The sequence below is a fragment of the Poecile atricapillus genome, chromosome 1 (genome assembly GCF_030490865.1).
Source record: "Poecile atricapillus isolate bPoeAtr1 chromosome 1, bPoeAtr1.hap1, whole genome shotgun sequence".
NCBI classification, from domain to species: domain Eukaryota; kingdom Metazoa; phylum Chordata; class Aves; order Passeriformes; family Paridae; genus Poecile; species Poecile atricapillus.
Window position 1 is genome coordinate 48,914,830 of NC_081249.1, and position 13,479 is coordinate 48,928,308.

At 37.4% G+C, this 13,479-nt stretch overlaps 1 protein-coding gene across 1 annotated transcript in view; it reads right to left on the bottom strand.

Moving 5' to 3' along the window:
- SCEL (sciellin) overlaps nucleotides 1–6,998 on the bottom strand; it is a 68,194-nt gene extending 61,196 nt beyond the window's left edge. The window contains exon 1 of the mRNA XM_058833024.1: nucleotides 6,886–6,998. The gene's annotated coding sequence lies outside the window, so the exon portion shown is untranslated. The remainder of the gene's footprint in view (nucleotides 1–6,885) is intronic.
- Between the last annotated feature and the right edge of the window lie 6,481 nt (nucleotides 6,999–13,479).

A 13,479-nucleotide genomic window follows, 5' to 3' on the forward strand; every position in this document is an offset into this window, starting at 1 on the left:
GTAATGCCTCCACAGATATAAGGGTTTGCCTTTACCATTATTGAAGTTGAGATTCCTCCCCGCCTTGTTCTCCAGCTTGTGGCGGTCTCTCTGAAAGGTGGCACAACCAGCCAGTCTGCCCAGTTTGTATCATCGGTGAACCTGCTGAAGGTGCACTGTGCTCCTTCTTCCAGATCGCTCATAAATATGGAGAACAGTATCAGAGCCACTGCTAAGCCCTGGGATACAGCACTAGTGGCTTTACCAGATTAGATTCAGCCATCTAAAACACAGACCATCCTGCTTCTTGTGATGAAAGACCATTTCTCTTCTCCCTAAGCACCATGTACGCCATATAAATTGCTACTACCCCAGAGGGAAGACCAAGCCAGAATTAATAACTTTAAAAAGAAGCCCATGCTTTCTCTCTTTAATTATATACATCTTCTTTTCATGTGACAGCATTAACCTGCTTCCTTCCTCATTTTCTCCCATTCTTGCCACATCCCACCTCTGACAACCATGTAGAAAAAAATTAAGGGCTTCCTTGAACACTTCATTTAATAACAAACAAGAAGGAAGGAGGTAATCACCCATACATTGGCAACTCTATAATTATAAAGTCAATGAAATGTAAACCATCTTCACTACTGCCTTCTAAATAATTTCTTGTAATTACTAAAATGTACTTATTTATTTTCATTCTTCCGTTGTGACAGAAATTACTATTAAAAAGTTTGCAAAAAAGAAAGAATATTAAAAGCCCAAAATCCCAAATTCATACCCAGGAAGATGTTGAAATAAGCATAAATTTATATTAGAAGCAAAGGAGATGAACATAATAAATAGGCATGTTTTACTGCAGTATTTCCACTAAGGTATTTAATCACTTGCAGTTTTGTGTAAGTACTAGAGAAATTGCTCTGTGACGAGCATCCAAGCTAATCTGAGTACAGATGTACTGTATCTCATTAGCAGTATTACTATGGAAGGTAAAGTACACAACTGCTTTGATTTATCAACAAGGTACAGAATATGCATTCAAGTAAATATATGACCACACAGTAGAAGCAGACTTCATAGATAGTACGCAGATGAGTGAAACTTTAAGCAATACTTTATGTGTTTTAATTTCACAGTAAATTTAATGTATGTATAATATAAATATTAGTTTACTGAGATTAAATATGGTCACGTACAAAATTAAAGTTCCACATGACAAGCTTTCTCTATAGTTTTTCCGAAAAGTGTGCCACCATCCAGTCGGGAGGAGTCTCAGTTCTGGCCCCTGGGCTGTTCATGCAGAGTCTCTGATTCCAAGGTGGCCACACGTCCCTTGTATTATTTTCTCATCAATTTGTAGTTAATGGAGTGGTCCTTAGGCATTACCTTGAGGAAATGGTGGTGAACACCCACCTGTCTCCAGTTCCAGATGGGTATAGTACAGAATAAGGCACCTGCAAGCCAGATGTAAGACATACTCTGCCCTCAGTAATTCTGCACTGAGCACTCCTAGATGACTTCATAAAGAGAAAGGGAATTTCAGGTGGCTCCTTAATCAGGCATCTCTGGCTCCATTAATTATTTAAGACAGGCAGAGATGGCCTGACTCAGCTTTGAGTGTAAGTGGCAGACACATCACTGGTGTGGTGAGGTCACATACCCTCTGGTTATGTCTGACCTCCCTCGAACTTCTTTAATTTTATTGTTGAGACCTTTGAAAGTTCTACCTACAAATTCAGGGAGAAAGTTGATATTAAGACCAAGAAAAGTGCAAGTTCTGAAATCATCACAAAGCAGCACCAAACACAAGGGATTAGATTACTCCCTTGTAACAGACACAAGGAAATATCAGCTCACCCCTCTCAGTGGATAGGGATTTTTAGTAAGCATGTCTGGCATCCCCACCTGTGAATTGTTACAGGTGTTGGAGTGGGATCTGCCCCAGCTGTTGTTGCCCCTTCTTTCTGTTTGTACATTCTTTCTGTTACACGTCTTGTGATGGGCATCTCTCATGGCCGGTGCAGTGAGAAAGTGTTATCCTGACCATCCAATACCTGGCCGTGATGAGAAGCCTATAAATCCTGAGTGGAAAAATAAACTTTCTCCTCTTTTCACCACACCTCGACCTGTGTCCGTGTGATCTATTCATCTTCAGCGGCAACACAGGACTATATAGACAAGTCTGAAGAGGAGACATAGTGCTAATTTAGTTTAATCACAATGTATTAAGTATTTACATAAATATAGTCCTCCAAGGAAAAAAGCTTTTATTTTGCCAAGAGCAGTTCCTTGAAGGATGATACAGAAATAAATACTAAAGATATTACTACAAAATATTATTTAGAAGTTAAAGTATTAATTTTAATTATATTGGATAATACTGAGGCTTCCCATTCTTTCAAAACTTAATTTATTCTGTTTGCACCATTTTATAGTTGCTTTCAGATGCAGGCAGTACTTCTTTCTCCTGTAACAAAGTCATATATTCCATCCCCTTGGAAAGACACACTCTGTCTGTAATAATACAAAGACTCAGATAGTCTTCACCTGACTGGGCAACTGTAGAGAATAAAAGAGCTCCTCACCTTACTATGATCCAAGACAAGAACAGCTGCTTCCAGACAGGTGGGACTTTCTCGCAGACCCCACATACAGACCCTGCCCTCTTCAAGGGCTGCCTTCTGTACTGCAGAGTTGCATCCACAGCAATCCCTTCCCTAGTTTACATTTCCTCCAGATCATTTAAGGACTCAAACCAAAGAAAATCTATGCTTCAATGCAGGAGACTTTCAGGAATGGGGGCCTCAGGTACAGACAATATAATACAATGGTACTGTTCACTTACACCTCCCCATGCATTCTCCGTTAAAAGCACTATTTCATTAATATTATTTCACTAATAAGGAGAATTTGACTGTAAATAAATTTTTATTTTACTATTCAAGCAAGAAGGCTGCATAACAGAAACTGGTGAAAATTTGAACCATTCTGTAGCTCAGAGTTCATAGCAATGTTCACAATGGTAAAAAGGATACAGTATTTTAATAAGGAGCTTCTGCTAGAAAAATGCTGACCTATACAGTCCTATGCACTTAGTCTTTTGAAAGGTTAAACAAGCTACTCTGCAAAATGAAATTTAAATCTAAAACAGGAAGTATAAAAAAACCTCAGCCCACCTGTTGCATCTACCCAGAAAAATGTAAATTCTTTAGGGAGGTCACTGTATTCAGAGTTCCCTACCAACATACGTATATGCCTCTGTAGAGGTATCTATATGGCTTAAAGCAAATAGCTCGGTGTCTGCCTTACATCTAAACTGGGAGAGGAGTATCCAGAAGACCTAAAAGGAGTTTGGTGCAACACAGGTTTTCAGGGTGCCCTAATGAAGCAGTCAGTGCTGGGCACTTAATAAACCAGAGGAGATGCAGAAGCTTTATTATAAAACAAATGTTGTCACAGCTGGTGTAGTACAAAGGGGCCTCTCTTGTTTTATTCACAGTTTATGGCATGTTATTTCATTTGTGATTGATACCCTGCTTTTACCCAGGAAAAGGTGGCCACAGCTGTGCTGCTTCCTACCTGTTAAACCAGAGGTTACTAAACCAAGGACATAGCAGTTTCTTTGTCTGGGCATTTACTCATTCATATTTTGCACACGCTCAAAGAGAAAGCACAAGGGAAAAGCAGGCACTCAAGCCATTTTTCTACAGAAAATGTTAAAACTACAAATTGCAGAAAAAGAGGTTCCATCTTCCCACACATCAGACACCAGAAGAAATAACCATCCTGTGTTTTTCAGATCGTGCCTGTGGTACAGCTAAGAGTTATTCAGCTATTTTTCTTTTTATAAGCATATATGCTGTAAAAATGTTGTCTTGGAACCTGAAAGCAATTTAAAACATCACTTGCCCTGTCTGTGTATGCTTGTATCTGTCCATAAGCCTCCTTCTACATTTGGCAAGGTAAATCTACAACTTGTGTCTTTAGCTCTTTTCAAACTCCTGAAAAAAATATAGATTTCATAATCCATCACAAGATCTCTCCTTTTTTTTCTGCAACACCATCGACTTTTTGAATCCCCCAGTTGTGTTAATAAAAGGTTATGATTGTTATAAAATGTGAAAGGTGGTTTATAACCTAAGCTATATGGGGAAAGGATATCCAGATGAGTCCAGATGAGTCTTAGCTATCCCTTTCTAGTCTGTATCCTGAGCACACACTTGTTTCTGTGAGAGTAATGAATGTCTCTCAGTTACTGTGGTGTAGTCCTTTTTATTCACATGCATTCATTTGTCTTCAGTTAACAAGAGAACTACCACCAAAAAATGCATCCACAGGAGAGATTCTGAGAGTTAAACCAAGTAACTGACACTCCTGTTTCTGTGCAGATCGTGCAGTGAAAACCACATAGACACTTGACAGACTTTATTGTGGGAACCGATGCTTTTTATAAAAATGATATTTAATCTTAATGAAATTTGTACAGCAGATTCCCTGAAAACAGAGAGCGCCGAATTGCCATTCTGGATTCTAGAACATACGTACAGCGTGGTGCAATGTGCATTTTGAGCACTAGGTGGAAACAGAGAAATGAAAATTAGACCCATTCTCAACCCTTCAGCATAACAAATGGAAGAGCTTTTCTCGACAAACATGACAGATCCCAGAAGGGAGGAATGGCAGCTAAAAAGCTAAAATTTGCTGGGGGGCTTCTATCATTCTCTCTTCTTTCACACAATATTAAGAGAAAATATTATCCTTAGTCTTCTTAAAATTGATTTTTAATTGTCTTGCTTTAATTTTTGGGATACTTTATTCAGAGTGCTCAAATACATTTATGTTGGCTATTCTTCAAATATTTCCATGGAAAATAGACACATAGAAATTTTTCCTCTATTGCTAATGCAGTTCTGCAAAATTTTATGTTGAGCATATACTGCTGCTTTTGTCTGCTGACATTTGCTTGTTACAGATTCTGAGCAAATAAAATAGTGAAAATAGAAATGTAATGTTTTCCTTTCACTTGCTTATGCAACAAGAAAATCAGAGCTAGAAAAGTTACCCTACTTTTGCTCCTTTTATCAGACAGTTCTAGGAGGCTCCTTATCAAAATGTTTTTTGGGATTTTTTTTCATCTCAGGAAAGAGAACTGGAATGATATTTAGCTTTGGATGGTAGCCATATTTTATATATTATGTTGCTTGTGGAAAATTTGCTTCAGAAAAGTCTACGTGCAACTGCAGCAAAAGCCCACAGAATCGAGGAGGAATGATGTGGCATTACACCGGAAACCACAAAGAAGAAGTGAGACACACGCAACAGCAGTTCTGGTCCAAGCATTTGTGGTCATGATGGGACATCCAGGCCTTCTCATCTTACTTTCAAGTTCAATGGTGTAAGACCATCCAATTAAAAGGATATAGTCATAATTTAGGCAGCCTCAAAAGAGTCTGACCTAGTCACCTAGCCTCACCTTTTCAGTACTGTCTGCAGAGCTTGAAAGGTCTGGGTTGAGAAGCTGGTACTATTGGGACGTCAAGGGAGATCCCTAGTTTTATTTAGAGTTCATGACATGCTGTTTCATTTGTGACTGTTACCCTGTTTCATTTTCACTTCTTCCAAATTCTATTTTTTTTTCTTTAGCTAAAACATTGGTCATTACCAATAAGTTGCTCAACTTCATTATGCATCATTGTCCAAGTTCTTCATCTATGACTGCTTTTTAATCAAGAAGAGACCAGACAGCTCATATCTCAAGCCAATTTTAAGAATTGAAGCAGATTTCAACTGCCTGAGGTAACTTAGTCAATTGGCTCAGATGCCAGAGCAAGTATTCATACTGATGGAATGCAAGTCAAAATCTGAACCAAACTTGAAACCTGTTGAAACTTGGGGGTAACTAGGATTATTGTTCAAGATCCAAGAAAATATAATCTTCTATCTACTGGCTAAATATATTCAATAAGTTAGATGAAGTTATTTCAAATACATTTTCTAAACTCTATAGGAACAACAGCTAAGCTAAACTCAAAGTGCTAATATCGGATAGGTGCATAAACCTACTGTCCACGCTCCTGAAGGAAGTTTGTGCATGATGTGTGCAATGAAGGTTAGATAGGTCAAGATACAAATGCAATTGTAAAGTAAAACCTTTGGTTCTGGAAAGGTTTTGAGTAATTCAGTGCCAGTAGCCATTAAATAAAACCTGCCAGTGGGATACTGTGTATTCCTTGAAGATTTTTGAAAATAGTCTAAAAAATAAATAAACTCCGTAGGACAAATAGTGAGTGTTTAGCTTAGTCCTTTTCCCTCATGAGGTGGTTATCCCAGTCTTTATAATTATGGTCATCTTTTAGAGAAGACATGTTAAATAGCATTAAAATCTCCTTGCAATATAATAAAAGAGTGTCACTCACTTACAACTGAAAGGTGATGAATTCCTAAATAAAGTACAGGAATTGTTAAACACGACTTTAATTGGTTCTTGTGTACATTCACTAACATCTCTGCTTGAAATAGTGTCAGAATATACTGGCATGCATTCAATTTATCCTATTATTCCAAATCTGCCAGATATTAGACACTGGATTTTCTATCAATGGGACTTTTTAGTAGTCTAGCTACATGACTGAACAGTTTCATGATGGCAACTTAAAGAATTCACATATTGGTTCTGAAATAAAGAGAAAAAAAATTACTTTTCAGTACAATCAGAACCCACATTACACACGTGGAGACGAGGTGAAAATTTCTCCCATTACACAGGGGAAGTTCTACTTGTAAATTAAACAGAGATTATAAGGAAAACACTGCAAGTCAAGCACAGATGTTCTTTTTTTTTATCTCAAATTAATTTCCATTTTAAGTTCCTCAGGTAAGCTTATTGCTACAACATGGACTCACCAATTTTGGCACTGAAGAGTGTAGCTCAGGAAAGCTTTCCAGATGCAAAAACTTCCACTGCTCACAAAGCCTTTGAAGACTTGACCACTGAATAGAGGATGCCTGATGTGCTGTCTGTTACTACTCCCAACAGCTAAAATCCCTTTTCCACCAAGATTCAAGTTTCAGGCTAAAGCAGACTGGAAGTTTACCTCTGGTGTTATCTGCTTTTGCTGGCTGGCAGTTACTGTTGGTGGCTGGAAGTGTTACTAGGAGTGGTTTTGGCTCTGAATAGGATAGCTGTGAGTCAACATGTGGGATAAATCCAGACATGCCCAGCTTTCCTCCTGCTCTGTAAACAAAGTGATCTGATACAGAAATCTGACTTTAAAGCACTTCAGATCTCTGCCTTTCTGACACATAAAGACTCTCTTCATTCTCAGCCCAATAGTCATGTGTCACAGGTTCTTTTTTGAGGCACTGGAAATTGCGATGACTTCCTTGCCTGCAAGGTCAAGCATGAGTGATAAGCATCAAGAGTGAGATCTTGGCTGTTGTAAAGCCCAGAGAAAAATTCCATTTATCTCAGCAGAATAATGGCATTGCCTCAAAACACTGCAGATCAGTGGAGGAGACTTCCCATAGAACCCATTTTTTTCCTCTCCATTGTACTGTTCTGGCTACATCTTTAAATCTTCTCCATCTAGAGCCAGTCTCTTCTACCAGAAAACCCCTCATGACAAATTTTCCCATCCTGTTTCCATTGCTTCCTCAAACAGGCTGCCTTTATATTCTTGTTTGTTTTGTTCAAGTTAAATTCCAGCTAATACTGTAATCTGGAATATTTACACACTGCTATTTTTTTTCTGGGTGAATAGCTGTGTTAAAGCAAGAGTCATTCAGACAAGTTCTTTAGAGTATGTCTTTATGCTACACATCAGGAGGATAGCAATTGCTTTCCTGGGTTTAATATCACACATACCACATACGGTCTTGGCAGTGCAGACTATCTTCTGCAGACAGACTGGATTTTAAGCAGGTGACCAGCAGGTAGGCTGTAGTCATTCACTGAAGCTCTTATGTCAATAGCACAGTAAAAATGGAATTTCATATATGTTGCCGCTGAAGATGAATAGATCACACGGACACAGGTCAAGGTGTGGTGAAAGGAAGAGAGAGTTTATTTTTCCCTCCAGGATTTATAGGCTCCTGACCACAGCCAGGGATTGGATGGTCAGGATAACACTTTCTCACTGCACTGGCCATGAGAGATGCCCATCACAAGACGTGTAACAGAAAGAATGTACACATATCTATGTTTACAGTTACTGTCCTGGGAAAGTCTTTAGAAAACTATGTTAGCAAGCTCAGAAGCTGAGTTTTCAGGGCGACACATATATGAAATGTTAAAGGAATTTATTCAATAAGCAAACTGCTACTGTGCTTTTGCAGGAGAGGACATGAGGAATTTGTGTTTCAAGTGTTTGGAAATAAGGTGGTCATAGACAGAAACAGACATAAATGGCCATATTCTTTGCAGTCTCTGCCTAATCCTGGTATCTCTAATAAGCAGAAGAAACAGACATCAACACAGTTTTTAAAATGTTTATTAAGAAAATTCAAGGAGATATGAAGATAGAAAGAAATAAGAAGACTGATTCCAGTGAAGTCAGGATTCCTCCATGAGAGGCTACTTATATCACCTACATATCTACTTATGAATCTGTGTGGTTTTGTCCATATAACAGTTTAGGATTAAAAAGAACCCTTTGAGCTTTACTCTGACATCCTGTAAAGACCATTGGCATCCTGTAAATGGATGGTCATTCAAGGTCATCAGCCCAGTGAACTGCTCTGAATTTTGTTTATCTTAGAATGAATTTTTTTTAAGATAAAGTGGATATATAATTAGACACTGTAGTATATATTTATCACAGATAGTAGAAAACTGGATCCTTGCAGTGATGCTAAATCTGCAACACAGGTATTTGCAGAATCCATGTACAGGGCATAAAAAATTTGCTCATTACTCAAATTAGGCCATCAAACTGGCAGGGCATGAAAGAATTCTCAAATGGTTCTCAGAGAGTTTTCCATCATTCTTTAACACTGTAAATGTTATTTGCCATTGTATCTTTGAGTAACCAGCTACAGGGTAACCTCTCCCTTAGTCATCAAAAAGTTTGACAGCACTTGATTAAAATGTAAGCATCTTAGATGCAGAGCTGTTTGTAGGACACTTTTAGAACTTGAAGATTTATCTAAAGCAAAAAGTAGTTTATCTATGTGGCTTGCTTATCTTTTGGATGCTGGTCTCCCTCTTGGTAACTAAAATGTACTGAAAACAATTAATTATAAGCTCTGTATTCACAGGTGTGCACATGCATGAACATACTCATGTTTAATTTTCTCTACATCAAATTTCTCTTAGGAGTCTTGGATATCATAAACTGTAATGATATTATACAACTAAATAGACCAGTATCTGACAATGGTCAGTGAACAGTACTAAAAATGCCACTTATATAATAATACATTAGGTTGATACCATCCTTTCCTATTGAACTAGTTCATAACTAGAAATTTGTTAGCATATGCCATCATAAAATCACAGTGAATCATTAAGTAGCTGCCTTAACTGCATTTTAATAAGACAAGAGTATATTTAATGTCAGTTAACAGTGAGTGTAACTCTAAAAATATACACTGCCTGTGAGTCTGTGTTTCTTGGATAGTAATTCAGGACATGTAAATTTTGTAATGTCAGTCCTCTGTCACCCCATCAAAACCTTTGATTCAGTGACCCTTTCAAAATGGCACAAGTTCAAGAGCATATCAAGGAGTGGAGAACTTAAAGCACACACAGTCACAAGTATTATCATGCACTCAGAATAATTGCTACTAAAAAAAGACAGGGTCTATCAAGCAACATTTTAATCTTAATTCAGAGTAACTACAGTGTATTATGCTTCTCTCTGTAGTTTCTAGATGGAGATTCTTAAAAATACTTTCCTTTCCAGCTGAAATGAAGGGAACTGTTGAGGAATTCTCATTGACTGGTGTTTCCTCAAGTTACTGAGGACCACAACAAACTTTAAGTTACAAGTAGACACAACTCCTCTTTCACTGTTTTATTTAGATTAATTCATTTAGATGTTTTTTAGATTAACAATCCAAAACCAAGCTGAATTTTGACTGATAGCATATCTTCTCATAGCTGTGCTTTAAATAGAAGCCTATCTGGCACATGAAAAAGGAAATCTTGTCTCACTACACACAATATATAGAGGCGTGACTTGTATTTCAAGAATTCAGTTCATAGCATTTTATGTTAATCTACTGTACTCTGCCTTCTATCGCTGTAAAGAAGACAAATAATAAAAATTCATATTATATATAAATTGAAATTAACTGCTTTTCGTCTTGAATAAAGAAATCACAAAATCAAGTTGTCCATTACAACACAGTATGGACACATGAAACTTTAAGAGAAAAAAATTGAAAACTCCCAGGAGGTGTAATTGTTTCTTTCATAGAAGGTAGCTCAGCAATAAATGCCCAAATCTGTTCTTCAGTATTGAAATGACACATCCTAAACTATTCCAAGACATAAAGGACAAGGCCAGTCTTAATGAGGCAAGAAATTATTGTAAAATCTGCGGTGAACAAATCTAGGCCTGGTAGCTAAACCAGAAGGAAATATAACGTAATTACTTCCAGTGTTCTCACGGGGCCTTGCTCAGAGTCTTAACAATGAGAATTCACTCATTAACAATGTTCTCATTAATTAACCTGTTTTCTTCTACAGGTGCAATGTAAGAAAAATAAAATGATGGAGACATAAACTGTCAGCAGGTCTCTGAGCTTCATTGTGCAGAGGGGCTCCATGGGAAAGCCCCTTATCCACGAAGTAGCAGGGAGCAATGGCTGTCTCTTGTAGTGCCAGGGGAGAGCACACAGGCGAGCAGACAAAGAAATCAGCCGGTCACTTCAGCTTTGCAGAACCGCTGATCTCACCCTCTCCTCCCACTAGAAAAGAGTAAAGAGCTGCTACACTTTGACTGATTGGTTTTATTTCATTACCTACTCTCCTGACATATAAGAGAAGTTAACGCCCAGTTCTTGATCACTTAAATTAATTTGGAATTATTGGACACAAGCCAGATGATGATGATAGAGCTTGGGATTTCTACTCCCTATATGAAAAGGAAAACAGTGCTGGACAGTTACATCAGTGCTTTTTAGCAAGGCATTAATAAATCATGTGGAGATTACTGATACTGATGATAACTCACAAGCAATACTTGAGAGCTCAAGTTCCTGAAAAAGCCACATGCCTAAAACATGCATTTCAATAATTATTTGTGTATTGAGAATGTCTCCCTTCTCTGTACTGATGACACGAAATTAACTCATGATTTATAGAAATACTGTGGAAACACCTTGCTTGATTCAATGTTCTGTTTGTATAAAAGTAGAAAGAGTATGAATGGAATTGGCCTCATTTTGAGATTTTTTTTCTCATGAACAGATGCCTAGGTTTATTCATTGTTTTTTAATAGCAGGGTTTAAATTTGTCTTATAAGTAACAAAAAAATATTGCTAAAATAATGCTGCTTCTCACTGCCATGGAAAATAGCAACATTATTTTAATGGCTGGACTGACTATCTACAGAACTGAAAAATGGATACCAAAAATAATCTACATGCCCAAATTCTATACAAGTGACTAAACTATTTCAGAACTGTGTCACCTGACCTACCTTGTCATTTTGCACACTGGCAGACTGCTGAAAAAAGCTCATTTAATACATTTTGGCTCTTTTAACTCTTCCTTGCTTTGTGGTGTTATATCCATCCCTGGATGTTCTGCAGCTCTGCTTTTCTATTTCTTTAAACAAAAGCTGCTGCTTTGATCATCTCTAGCATGTGACAAGACACAAGACAAATGCTCCAATGGTGCAGTTGAGCACCCTCATAAGGAAACTTATTATTGGAGAAAAAAATTACCTCTGCACTTGAGACTAAAGAAAGGATTTACTCTTCGTTTGTTTATTCTCCTGCTGCAGGCAAGGTGCAACTGCCTCTGCAAAGGAACAAGAGATTCCACCTTTTCTCAGCAGCAGTCAATAGCAGCTTGGGCTGGATTTCCCAGATTTGGAAACACAGGAAACCATCTACAAACAGCTCTCAGGAACGCAAAATGTGCAATGAAACATGTGGCAACACTGGGTGATTAATAAACACATTGCAACTAGAATCTGATTACACAACTAAGTGGTAAAACAGCCAGCTTGATAGAAGGACAGATTATAGAATGCCTTCACTTTTAAAAATTTAGGGAAGGAAGGAAAGAAGGGAGCAAGCAAAGGAGGGAGAAAGGGAATAGAATGGAAGGAAAAGGAAGGGAAGTGGAAGAAAAAATAAAACAAAAGAGAGAGGGATGGTGGAAAGGCTTGTGTTTGATTTTTTTACTATAAATACTTTTAAATTATTTTTTAAATTTCCTGATGAACTACATGAATAAATAAAAAGTTAATATTAGAGAATCACAAAAGTTCTACAAAACAGCCTTTACAATTGACATATTCTGAGTCTCTTTTTGTTTTAACAGTTTTTGCTGTAGTAGAAATCTGTGCTCCATCTCTTTCCCATCCCCTAAAGATTTTTTGACATAACCACTGGGACTGCGTTAACAATTCAGAATGACTCGGTCATGTTCTTCTGCCAGATCAAGCCTAACTGTTCCAAATCAAGCAGGAACTCCATGGTTTCAGTTAGACACTTCAAATATGTTCTTCTGAAAATAAACATTATGCCTTATTTCCTACAATGAGATGAGACAAGCCATATCTTAAAAGAGTCTTGAAATTTCTAAGATACCAAAATAGTGATGTTTATTGGTCCAAGAAAATGCCCTATAAATAATTATCTAGAGTTAATTGTTTAATTACAATCGTAGATTTATATCAGAAATAACATTTATTGATACACTCATTTTGCTGTTACATTTTTGTACCAAAGAAATGACCCACTCCAATGACCAGGTAAGTAATTTCTCTCAGAAAGAACAAGATGAAAAATAAACCCATTCACTTTTTAATAGGGCTCTGTCATCCTTTCTTCTAAATCTCAGAGGTATTTATGCTTATACAAGAGTCAGTTACAGTTCATCATGTTGCTCGAGCTCTACATTTGTAGCAGCACAATGCCATTAGTCATTTCCAGAACCATAGGTATTAGAGATTGAAGTGACCTTTTAATGTCATCACATCCTACCCTGATTCCTACTATCCATGGCAACAGACTAATGTCAAACAGACAATTATGACTTCACTGCAAAGTGTAGCAACAGAGAAGCTGATTTCCAGTTTTAAGCTAAATTTCAGAAGTCAGAGTCCTGGCTTTTGCCATCCAAATCAATGAAAGTTATTTGTATTCCATTTGCAAGCTGTTCAATGGTCAAGGTATTTCTAACCACCCACCTCTCACTGGTACCTAAATAAAAATTTGATTATTTTTGGCAGAGGAAAGAAAATTTAAATGGCCACATGATGCAGATTAAATTGGTGTTTGATCCAAGAATCTTTCCAACAAAGGACAGCTTTTTTATAA